Source organism: Phalangium opilio, unplaced genomic scaffold, assembly GCF_054372755.1.
Source record: "Phalangium opilio isolate 3A_F unplaced genomic scaffold, DU_Popi_V2 ptg000391l_1, whole genome shotgun sequence".
NCBI lineage: Eukaryota > Metazoa > Arthropoda > Arachnida > Opiliones > Phalangiidae > Phalangium > Phalangium opilio.
In genome coordinates this window covers 1,227,549-1,241,048 of record NW_028324235.1, presented here as the reverse complement: position 1 = coordinate 1,241,048, position 13,500 = coordinate 1,227,549, and the positions used below count along the sequence as shown (strand labels likewise).

Genomic DNA, 13,500 nt, shown 5'->3' with positions numbered 1-13,500 from the left:
CACTAAGAGGCCTGCAGGTTTTTGATTGGAGTTCTTGTATCGTTGGCAAGTATCGCATGACCTAATGTAATTCTGACAATCGCGATGCATGTCAGTCCAATAGGCTGAGTTCCTGAGTCTCCAATACGACTTGTCAAGCCCGAGATGACCAGATATTGCACTGTCGTGGCAGATTTGGAGAAAGTGTGGCTTCAGCGCATCAGGAACGACTGGGCGATATTCAATTGGTTGAGAAAGTTTGTTCTCGTGCTTGCACGACCTCGTTTCTATGAGTCGGTATAGAATGTTTTCGGATAAACTGTAATTGACCACATGACGCTTGACCCTTTTCGATAATTTCTTGTCTGTTGGAAGCGAAGCATTTGAAAGGTAGCCTTTAAGGGCGGCGATAAAAACATCGTTGTCTTTCGCCCAACGATGTATCCTAAGTAGGGTAGCTCTGTCTTGAGGAATTTACATTTGCTAAGTTTACACTTCAGGCCGGCTGCTTTTAGTATCTCGAACGTTGCCTCCAAGTGTAACAGGTGGTCTTTCAAGTCCTTGGAGTATATGAGAATGCCGTCTATGTATACCATTATGAACACGTTGAGGTAGTCTCGGAATATGTAAGAGATACATCTCTGGAAGGTAGCTGGAGCATTTTTCAAACCAAACGGTAAAACGTTAAAATGGTACAACCCACGGTAAGTTACAAAAGCGGTGTTATCTTTTGACTCTTCGTCCATTGCTATTTGCCAGAAGCCATCTTTCAAGTCGATGACGGAAAAATAGTATGCTCCGTCGAGACAACTCAGGATTTCTCTTATGTTCGGCATAGGGTAGGCATCAGAAATGGTAATGCCGTTTAATTGTCGGAAGTCCCCGCAGAAACGGTAGCCGCCGTCTTTTTTTCGTACGACCAATATCGGAGAGGCGTAAGGGGAATTACTTCGACTAATAATCCCCCGGTCTAACATCGCATCAATTTGATTGTTTACGATCTCTTTCTTGAATGGTGCCAAGGGGTACGGCCTAGCTTTAAAAGGAACATCTGTCGTAAGCTTGATTTTATGCGTCGTAACACTGGTCCTACCAGGCTCGTCTGAGAATATTTCTGGGAACTTCAGTATGATTTCTTTCACACTCGGATCCGTCTCTTGCGGTTGGCTGAGACTCTTTTCAGTTGGAGTGACGATAGTGTCGCAGATTGCTATAGCTGATTTGGGTTGCGAAATTGATGCTGTACCCGGTAAAGGATAGAAAGTCTCATCCGAACCAAAATAATAGCCTAACGAGTGTGGCTTCACGTACAATCCGGTCCGGAGACAAAAATCCCAGCCTAATAGGAAACCATCTTCTAAAACATGGGTGATTGCGATATCGAACTTCCAGGACTTGTCCTCAATTGAAATTATCACAGTGGCCTTTCCAAGGAATTGCATTTCCGTTTTATTCGCGGTACGAGCATTTTTGCCCGTCCATGGTCTGAGCTTTGCTGCTTCCAGAGTTGCATCGAACACGTCCTTAGACATGACTGTAAAGTCGGCTCCACTGTCTAAAATGGCAAACCCTTTCCAATTTCCAACTTTTGTGGGTATCTTGGGTCTACCCTGCTTCGCCAACTCTGCTCTGGCTACTACTGTAGCGTGGGGTTTTTCTTTGCGATCGAGCGGCGGAAGAGTAGTTAATTCCACCCAGGACGGGGTTCTTTCAACTCTACGGTTTTCGCTGCCTTCTTCCTGGCTTTCCCCCTGGTCATGGTCATTGTCTTCATTTGCACGTATTGCAGCAATGGTTCCTTCATGGTTGGACTCTTCGCCACTTTCATACTCAGGGTCTGATTCTTCTCCCGTGTTCGCTTCCCTCTCGCGTTCCTGCCGCGTTATAGAGGCAACGTGCTTGTTATTCGACCCCTCTAATCTCCCTTTGCTCCTAGTTGGGCAGTGAAAAGCCTTGTGTCCCGCCTTTTGGCAATTACGGCATCTCAAGGCGCTATTGTTTCTTTGTAGACTGGACGTGGAGGAGTTTTCCCTCTGCTATGAGGTTGATCGTTGTGTCGTAAAATTCGACGAGTTTCGCTGTTCATCTAAATTATGGGTTTTCTCTAACCTTCTACCTCCCTCTTCGTATAACGATCTGTTTCTTCGGCTGGTTTGCGCGTAAGCGCGATCCGGTCTCCGGTCGCTAGAAATTTCCCGCCGGAATCGGTCCTGGCGACGGTCAAATTCCTTTGTTTGACGGAGGAGGCTCTCGGCTCTTTGGGCTGCCTCTTGTACCTGAGTAAGCGTGGGGTTTTCGGGTAGACGCATAATTTGCAATAGGTGTGGATTTAGGCCCGATAATATTTTGTTGGCAATGTTCATTGAGCTAATTGAAGGATCATGCATTCTGCAAAGTCTCTCTTTTCCTAAAATATAACTAAGGACGGCTTTGTCTCGGCCCTGTCTTCGACGGGAAATTCGATCTTCTAATTGACTTTGATAGTTATAACCAATAAATGACCGGCAAAAGCTATCACGGAAGTTTTCCCAATCTCGCACCTCAGTTTTGACTCTTTCCCACCAGTATATAGAGTCGTCTTCCAGCATGAACTCTATTCTGGCTAGTAGCGTAGCATCATTAAGTCTAAGAGTCTTTCGGTAACGTTCCACTTGATTTAAGAATTCCAAAACATCTTCGCCACTACGAAACTTGGGCAGGCTATTCGTGGAACCTTGCATCGGAGGCCCGGTTGATTGAAAGGGGTCGTATAAGTGTGGCCCCGCGGTGTTAGGAAAAGACGTAGCTGAAGCGCTTAGTTGAGGTGATGGTGGCGGTGGTGGCGGCGCTTGCGCGTTCAAGAGATTAGGATCGTAAATTTGAGTGGTGTTACTGGAGGTCGAGCTGTTTGGAGATGCGGTGCCGGTATTCGTGCCAGTATTACCGTTGTTAGCACCCGATAAAATTAATTGGGGTGGATTAACTTGGCTTGTTGTATTAGGGAGTGCACTTGGATTTTGGGTAAGCTTGTTAGTTAAATCTGTAATTAGGGCCTTTTGAGTTTGACTTTGTACGTTTAGCATGCTACGCATAAGCGCCTCTTGACGTTTGTTATTGTCATCTAACATTTTCTGGAACATTTGGGTCATTATTGTCATAGGGTCGTTGGCCCCTCCCATAGCTTGTGGTAGTACGTTAGTATCGGCTTGAGATACCGGCTGTGTGTTTACCCTCGTGGGGTCTGGGGACAGGTTTTGGTCTGGATCGGACATCTGGTCCCCTTTGTTACTGCGCGTCGTTATAGGCATTCGCTGATGGGTTTTCTTAGGTAAAATAAAATAGGTACTCACAGCTTGGTTAGGGTTAGTATCCAAAACTCTTAACACACACCGCGAAAGTCAAATGTTCGTAATACCATAAATAATTAAATTAACACACCGCGAAAGTCAAATGTTCGCAATCCCATAAATAAATAACAGTCAATCAAAAGTTCATCGCTTCGTAGTAGATGATCCCTCGTTGTTTGTAGTTTGTAGCTTTCTACTTCCGGTCCCGCAGTCCCGAACTTGGCTATAACTTGTTGTTTGAGGTGATCCCACGTTGACTGAAGGTGATCCCTCGTTGTTTGTAGTTTGTAGCTCTTCTACTTCCGGTCCCGCAGTCCCGAACTTGGCTTAACTTGTTGTTTGAGGTGATTTTCTTTTGCACGGTCCCGCAGTCCCATGCAAACAAGAGTCGTGCCTTTCACCCTGAGGTTAATAATCCTCCCTTTTAATTAGAGTTCGGCAAGAAAAAAAAATTCAATTCCAAAGGTTTTCGTCCTGGGAATCCCGCAGTTTTCCCGGTTTCCTTGGTAAACGCTGTTCCGTGAATCCGTATGGCTCTGGTCCCGCAGTCCCAGAGCTTCGTAGAGAGTCGTGATTTAGATAGGATCACAATAGGATCTCGAAAAATTTATTTCACGTTATAAACGTTACGCGGGCTCGTTATAAAATTTCTGCCCCGCGCCTCCACCAAATTAGTGTGACGAGGTTTGGTAATCTTTGATTTAACTCGATCACCACTAAGTTTAAATCGCGACTCTGGTTTAAAATGAAGAAACAAGTTGAATCAAAAAAAAGTCTTTAATACATTTGATGTTTCTTCTTACAGCGCTAGGAACGAACTGTCCTTTCTTTACCTCTCTCTCCCCTGCCCCGGGGTCCCGCTCTCGAGCTACGTCAATGGAAAACCCCGGCCAGGGAAGGGTTAAAAGTGATAAACAAGTTTATCATGGAAAAATACGAGAATAGGTATTTTTCCATGATACTTTCCAATATCCTTGCTACACTTGACGAGGTTCGAGAATCTACGAGCGTCAGCGACCCGGTCCAAATTTACAAATAGAGAGTTGGAGATTGACGAGTTTTTACCTGCGATAGACCAACACCATAAACAGTTTGGTACAAACGTTCGCGCCAATACGCCCTAACACCATCGGAGTTAGGAGAAATCTCCCCAAGGAGTTTCGTCAGGGTGCTCTTCAATTTGAGAAAAAAATCTGTCCTTGACAAGCTCTGCATGACCGGGGAGGTTGACCTCTAAAGATTCTCGATCCGAGACAAAGCAAATATCGGCGCACGTTTGGTACACGAAATCACGCCCAAACCTCCATCCTTAGAGGCAGCGTAGAAAAATCCCACAGGGGAATAGTGCGGCAGCCGCAAATTACGTCGAACAAACGATCTAATTTTGTTATGCAGAGAAGATAAATCTTGCTTATACAGTTTGCTAAGCGAAAGAGTATGAATGTATCGAGGAATAAGAAAGTCTTTTAACATGCGTATCCTTTGGTACGACTTAAGGCCCGTTCACATTACCCAACTTTAGTCAGCTGACTAATCATAGACTTGTCAGGCCGACTTGTCACCCAAATTAGTCAAGTCAGGTCACTCGTTCACACCACCCAACCAGTCGGGCCGACTACCTTCGAAACACAAGAGGACGTACAAAGCGGTACATAATGATATTAATGATTTGTTTTGGATTATAAATGAACTCTTATTCTCGAATAAATTCGACTACTTTACGAGCATCAAAGCTATTCCCATTAAATTTCTGCAGTTCAGAACATAATAAAGGTCAATAATATCAGAAGTAATATTGGAAACTTCCCTACTATATTACTTCTGATAATATTCAATTAGGAACAATCATCAAAACGTAATAATTAACACATGTTAAAAATGGCCAAGGCCCGAAATCATTTTTCAGGTTTTCATCGACAATTAAATAATGGCCGATACTGTCGGTTCTCTCTCTCGAGTTGAAAGAAAACCAGCACGTGTCCCATGACGTAACAATAGCGAAGGCTTATTGTGATTGGTTTGCTCCCTCTCTGACTTTAGTCGGCCCGACTCCAATCGCCTACCCACCCGATTAAAATCCGAGCTTGAACCTGACAATAGTACGGTTGGGTGAAACGTTCATATTGCCTGACAATCTGGCCTGGCTGGTCAGATCGGCTTTGTCAGCTGACTAAAGTTGGGTAATGTGAACGGGCCTTTAAGCGGAGCCGATTGCAGTTTTTCCACATGGCCAAAAAACTCTAAGCAATCGATCCGCGTTTTACCAGAAGTGGAATAGTTAAGCCCAAGGTAGCCCCGCAATACTGTCGGAGCCATCTTGGGTATGTTGATGCCGTTTAATGCGAAATTCACATCCGCCCCACTAATCATCCTCTTCTGTTTGCCCTTTTTGATAATAGAAAGGGTGACGCACTTTACCGGATTTTCAGAGAGTCCTCTCGCTTCGAGAAAGATGGATAATGAGCTAAGTAGATAGTCCATCCCTGCTTTAGAGCTTGAAAGCAGTATAATATCATCTGCAAAACATAAAATGTTACAGAGTGTTCCACAGATATCAAAACCAACCCCAGCGGGGGGGTTTCGAACGAGTTCATCCATGACAGTACTGAAGAGAGTCGGAGACATGGGATCACCCTGCTTGACACCATTTGTAACCAGCACGCGGTCGGTCCTTATTCCCGAACACGAAATCACAGTTAATGATTGTTTATAGCTGGCCGAGACATATTGCACCATCTCTTCTTCAATGCCAGTAGCTTTTAGAGATGGGGTTATGGAGCTGTGCGAAACGCTATCGAACGCCTTAGAGACGTCAATAGATGAGACAAAAAGGATCTTCCGTCGATGGTGTGCCTCATGGATGACGTAGTCAAGTGCCATACCACTAATTCCGTCTTCAGGAATAAAAAGCCTGTTAAGCCGGGTGCAAATCGGTTGCTTTGAGTACACGACGACTCAAGTTGCCGTGAAATACTCAGATTAAAATAGGAGCAATAGTGATCGGTCTCCAATTGGTTGCCCCGAGGGAGTAATTTATTTTTTTCGCTCGTGTTTTTGCAAACGAATGTAGAGGAGGCAGTGATCGGAGTGGCGCCGAAAACTAATACTTTTAAAAATTAATTATTTTAGGAGAGCGATAGCTCTCTTTGATAAGACTTCATACTGCTCTTAATGTATAAGGAGGGTTTTTGTTTGGATGTACCTTTTTTTGTATTGTTTCAACTGTTTTGAAAATATTCCACAGAACCACAATTCGGGCCCTCAATATGTGGTTAAAATTTCAAAAAGATCCACCCATTAGTTAATTTTATAGAAAAATAAAGTAAGCTAGATTACCCGTGGCGGGTAATTAAGCTAGACTACCGGTGGCGGGTAATTAAGCTAGGCTACCGGTGGCGGGTAATTAAGCTAGGCTACCGGTGGCGGGTAATTAAGCTAGACTACCGGTGGCGGGTAATTAAGCTAGACTACCGGTGGCGGGTAATTAAGCTAGACTACCGGTGGCGGGTAATTAAGCTAGATTACCGGTGGCGGGAAGTTAAGCCAGACTACCGGTGGCGGGTAATTAAGCTAGATTACCGGTGGCGGGTAATTAAGCTAGATTACCGGTGGCGGGTAATTAAGCTAGATAACCGGTGGCGGGTAATTAAGGTACATTTTCTGTGGCGGGTAATTAAGCTAGATTACCGGTGGCGGGTAATTAAGCTAGATTACCGGTGCCGGGTAATTAAGCTAGATTACCGATGGCGGGTAATTAAGCTAGATTACCGGTGTCGGGTAATTAAGCTAGATTACCGATGGCGGGTAAATAAGCTAGATTACCGATGGCGGGCAATTAAGCTAGATTACCGATGGCGGGTAATTAAGCTAGATTACCGATGGTGGGTAATTAAGCTTGATTACCGATGGCGGGTAATTAAGCTAGACTGCCGATAAGCATATGACTTGTGTTGGTGCACAATTCTTTGACATCTGTTGGTGCTCAGATCTATGGAATGCTCAGGTCTACTTAATATTTTTGTGGTATAATTACCGCTTGCTCTGTGATTCGCATGTGAAAATGACGGGAAAGCAATTTTAGTTTGACTGGACGTTGATTGTCAAGTCAAGCAGTGAGGTTTGAAGTTATGTAATAGATGCTTGGTCAGTTCAAAAGCTTTAACCAATGTGAGTGCAACGCCCTAAAACGTTTTCTCTCCTAAGGTTTCTAAACTATTTTAATTAATATTAAGACTGAAGTAACAGATATTAATAAAAACTGTCTTTGTAGACAAAGACGGGAAAAAGTAAGAGATAAGTGTAGAAAATTAAATGCCTGAAGTAACAGATATTAAATTTTCACTTTTGAACACATGATTATAAAACATCAATTATTTGAAAAAATTCTTATCTTCGTTTTTTTCACCAAAATTTCATTTGCGGAAAATGTTTTTAACATTATTTACCCTATTATTTTGCTCCCAATATTAGCTCTAGAAAAAGGCTTCTTCAAGAATTTTTTAAAGGATACTAGCTTGATAATACGTTTTACCAGGGAGAAGAGACTGACATGGTCTTTAAGAAGGTTCAAATACTTGCATATCTGAAAAAATTGAGATTTACGAGTTTAATTTCTATATTTTTAAATGAGAAATATTGCGAAGCGGAAAGTAACATAGGCAGTTTTATTGCGATGTTGATATTTGTGTCGAAAAGATCTGTAGATTGATCGTGATCTTTAGAGAGCTATACAATTCGTCAATTTTTGAAACTTCGAAAACTTTGAAATTAACGAACACTTCTTGTTTTGATACGGTTTTTCCTTTAACAGCTATTAACGTTTTTCTGTCCATTTTATTCTCCTTATAGGACTCAGCCTGATTGGAATATTTGAGAGAAACAATGGAAAACGCGTATTATTTTTAAAATGATATATGAGTGTCGTTATTCTGCTAGTTAAGAGGACTCAAACTTGTCACTTTCAGTAAATGTTTAGTAATATTGACATATGTGTCTTTGATATCATGCTCCAATAATTTCAGAAACTTGAGAAAGTAAAATTTCACATAAAAAATTAATATTATCTAAATAATCACAAGCATGTTATAAACAACTATAAAAATTAAGCTACTTAATCTGAAAACAATTAATCTACTTAATCTGAAAACAATTAATCTACTTAAAAACAATTAATCTACTTAAAAACAATTAATCTACTTAAAAACAATTAATCTACTTAAAAACAATTAATCTACTTAAAAACAATTAATCTACTTAAAAACAACTAATCTACTTAAAAACAATTAATCTACTAAAAATAAAAACAATTTATCTACTTAAAATAAAAACAATTAATCTACTTAAAATAAAAACAATGTACTTAAAATAAAAGAACTATTTTTACTTAAAATAAAAACAACTAATTTACTTAAAATAGAAGAGAAGTATTATATTCTTCCGATAATATCGATTAAATGATTATCATTTTCTTTATCAACTTGCGTTAATCATTTCTTTCCCACCATAATTAATTTTTTCTCACATTGAAAAGGAAATATCTGGTGGGGATTAGTTTAAACAAGCCCTATAGTTTAAAGCACCCATAGTCCAGGAGTGGAGTTTACAATCCGCTAACCTCAGCAAATGAAAAAACTGTATTTCTGCAAAACAATAAATTTACAACATAATTAGAAACATTGTTTTTTAAATTGAGTTATGGACATGCAAATAATTCATTTACTATTTAATTTTTGGTTAATAACAATGTTGGGCATTAAATGCTGATTCAAACATCCTATGATTGGATGTTCAAAAAAGTATTGTTTACGTTAACGGAGAAATTTCTCCCCCAAACTGATGCAAGTATTTTATTTTGAAATAATAGAGAAATACTTGCAGCATTCTAGGACATTATTTACTATTTTTGATTTACTCACAATAGTCTATTTAGTTATAAACCATTTTTTGTTGGTTGGCTCGCGTTAAGTGGCATCGTACCAAACTTGGCTTCATCCATCAAGCGTTAAATTCATATAACCGCAAATTGATACTAATATAACTTGTTAAAAGTGTGTCAACTATAGGCCTTTGAGTTAAAATTATAATGAATATGGACTATAAAATAAGGTCATTACTTTCCTTGGAAAATCACCGTTAATGGCAGTGAAAATTCTTGGGTTTATTAGTTTACAAGGTAAAAAAAGATGTTACGTTGGTGAGGAATATGTGTATATCTTCCTTAGTAAGCGTGGTCTTTCACAAAGCATTACCTAATTAAAAATTTGAATCATTTGGGTAGAAATGTCATTTTTTAATTAGTGCAATGGAGAGATCGAAATAACGGTAACGGATAAAAGCACATATGTACTAAAGAACACTACTACATTGTAAAAACTGTAACTTTAAGTGACAGTGTTATTCTCTTTTACTATATTTACCCTGATTTGAGTAAATTGGATAACGGTATCCTTAATTTACTAGCGCTTCTGTTACCTATGATTACGAGACCAATAAGGTATTATAAAATCATAGCATAATACAAAGCAGACTTCGAAAACAGAGGGTATGAGCAAGGAGGATGGCAACCAGGATGGGAAATGATATTTACCAACGATAATTCCAGAAATTTTTACTTCTTTCAATAGGCTTAGTAGCAAAACCACTGCAACACTGAACAGTGTGTTACATATTTAACATTAAACAAAATTAATATCCTTTAATTAATCAAAATAGTGTTACTCGCGTAATTAAAAAAAGCAACCTAAAACCACTAGAGCTACGTTTGTCAAAAAATGGGAATGCATGTTAAAGATCAATAATCACCAAAACGTTTTCACCTTTAATTCGCAACCGCCACAAAATATAGGGGGCGCTTCAGTAGTTCAAGATGGCGGATCTAAGGCAGGATGGTAAGTTTTAATAGCATGTCTGTTTTTATGTTTTTACCAAATTTTCTCATCGTTTGTTTTGATTTCACTATATTAATCTTAGAATGTTGTGTGGAAGAGGAAAGCGGAAAGTTTAGTTTGTCTCTTAGTACTATTTTGGCTTATATTGATCTGAAAGAAAAGCAGGACAAGACCTTTGATAGGAAAAGATGCCTAATTGAAGGGGAAAAGGTGTTGAACGCTAAACATATAATCTGCTGCGGTATTCAAAAAAGAGATGCGAATTCATTAGAAATCATTGCCTTGTGCCTTAAGACAAGCGATTTGAAGAGTGAGCCACATCAAGTATGTTGCAGTTTGAAAATAAGGGAAGAATTCACGGTTAAGTGTTCGTGCAAAGCTGGCCTTTCAGAGCAGTGTAAGCATTCTCTGGCTCTCTTACTTCTGTTAAACAGAAGTAATATAGAGGCACTCGATGATTATAGTTGCACCGATACTACCCAGATTTGGGGGAAACATAAACTAGATGCTAAATTGATGTATGACCCAGTGCCGTTGGACACACTCTGTCATGTAAAAGAAGCGCTAACAGTTCATCGGAAGCCTACAGAGGAAGAACTAAAGACTTTTAGGCAAAAGCTTATTGATAGTGCACCTCACTCGGCCCTTACCTTGCATAAGAAAGGGAGAATAACAGTTGAGAGAAAGGATCCACCCACAGATCTAATTAATTCAACAGTTGCAGAGCAGGATTTACACGAAATGCCTTCTGAAGATGCAAATTTTCCGACAAGTGACATTTTAACTTTAGCTATGGATAGTAACGTTTTTCTAGATGAAGCTTCATTGCATGAGATAGTTTTTAAGTCAGACGCCCAAAAATTATTTTACGAAAGCAATGTTAAGGTCACGAAAGATCAAGCAATCCAAATTATGTTAGAAACTGAATTCCAAAGCGGAAGCACGAATTGGAATAAATATAGAAAATGCAGAATAACTGGATCCACGTGTTATGCTTTATACACTTATCAATTTAAAAATGAGAACTGGGCAAAAAAAATCGACACTCATTTAAAAGGATTTCTTTTTAAAGGAAATGCCATCACTAAATTTGGTATCGATAACGAGAAAAACGCCTTAGCTAAATATATTGAAATTTCAAACGCTGACGTAAAATCTGTGGGGATAGTTATTAATCCACTTACCCTTTGGTTAGGATTCAGTCCTGATGGAATTGTTTTTGTTGCTAATGAGCCAAAATATTTAATTGAAATTAAATGTGTTTACGAGGCCCGAAATGATTCCCTAGATAATGCATTTGCCCGCGGTAAAATTAATTATTTAACGAAAGTAAATGATACTTTGGTTTTAAAAGAAAAGCACAGATATTATGGTCAAGTACAATTGGGAATGGCACTGTTAAATTTAAAGGAGTGTAATTTCATAGTTTATGGTGTGAAAGATAATGAGATTCTACAGATAAGTGTGAAGAGAGATGAAAAAATTATACCAAAACTTTTAAAAAAATTACATCTAGTGTATTTTAATTATCTATTGCCGAAAATTGCAGACAAATGAATTAATATGTATTGGTTAAAATTTATTCAAATTAAAATCGTTCTCCGCTCAAAATTGGTGTTGATAAATTGACAATGCCACAGGCGATAGTTATCATAGAATTAAAGAATGGCATTAACTCCCATTCAATTTTCTCGTTAAAAATTCCAAATAATTTCACTCGTTGAATGGATCGTTCAACATGAACCCTGGCTTTAGCAATATCTACGTTGGTTGTTGCTTCCTTAGCCGTTAACTGCTTTTTGTTTTTCCTAAGAAATGGTGGTCTAACGAGCTCATTTCCCCTATTATAACATTCCTCATCTATGTGGAAACCTTTATCCACCATAACAGCATCTGTATATGGTATGAGCATTTTTTTTATTATTTTGCTTTCATTAGTAATGAATTTGTCAGAGGCACGTCCTCCGTAGGCTCTACTGACGAAAATTATGTTTCCAGCCGGAGCTACACCAACTAAAACCTTAGCAGTATGACAACCTTTATAGAAGGAATACGTCAAAATACTACATCTCAAACATTTAGGCATACAATCGGTACTTCAGTACAATCCAAGACCAATCTTACGTTTTTATATTTTGCAAAACAAGTCGGCAGATTTTGGAGAATTTCTTCCTTACTCGGCCATTCAATTGCTGCTTTTAAAACGTCTGCCATGGCATGAACAGCCTGCTGAAAGTAACGTCTGCAACTTGTTTCAGAGATGCTTAGCATAGTAGCGATGGCTGTGTAGCTCACATTGAGTTTCATTTTCATAAGCACCAAGAATATTAAACCTTCAATTGGGAGCGAAGTTTTGATGGTAAACACAGTACGTGTTAACTCAACCAGTGTGTTGAATAGTTCGAAAGAGGGCACCCCGCACATCTTTTTCAGATCCTTATCAGTTTTAATAAGATTCAAAATGTTGACTTAAGTTCTCGATATTATCAGTTTTAATAAGATTCAAAATGTTGACTTAAGTTCTCGATATTATAAGTGTTTACTTGACAACTTTTATCAGCCTTTTCTATTGGAACTGGTGTGGACGTAGTGGGAGTTGAGGAACAAGAAACGAGGTCGTGATCAGAATTTTCTTCGTTTTCAATAATACATTCAATATTTTCGTCTCTTGATTTTGAGCCGCTAGCTTTCCTTGGACTGTGTTTCACTAGTTTTCTTCTCAAATTCTTCTTCAAGCAACGTCATGGGTAAACTTTGTGATGGTACTACCAATTTTTTAAGTTTTTATCTTTTAGCCGGTAAATCTAAATAATGCAAGTTGGAAAAGTTAATTGAAATATTTAAAAAAAACGCTCCAATACAATATTCTCAGTTTAGATTAGATTAATAAATAAAGCATTGGCAAAGGCCTAAGTTACCTGGAAAGAAGAAATCTGTCCGACGGAAATGAAGCCCACAAACACGCATATAATTGCTAATCTTTTTACCAATTTTCAATTTCTGTTGCCATTCGGATCTAAGATGTTTATCCTTTGGAAACAAATGCATTGAAAGACCTGGGATGCATTTCTTTTTCGATGAACTACATTGAGGTACACAACAGAAGGACGGGGCCATGTTTTCTAAGCTAAGAGAGACAAACTTAACTGCCTTAGGATAGTTTCGATAAATACCGCTAGTCGGCGATACTGTCAGTGGCGGCTACGAATACAGAATTTGAATTTAAATAATATAAATGTAAAAATTTATTAAATGAAAGAATCTGTGCAGTTCTGTTCGTCATTATTTCCCTTGAAAGTTATCACTAA

At 39.0% G+C, this 13,500-nt stretch overlaps 1 pseudogene; it reads right to left on the bottom strand.

Moving 5' to 3' along the window:
* Positions 1-11,780: 11,780 nt before the first annotated feature.
* On the bottom strand, positions 11,781-12,618 carry LOC149594059 (uncharacterized; annotated as a pseudogene).
* Positions 12,619-13,500: the final 882 nt, after the last annotated feature.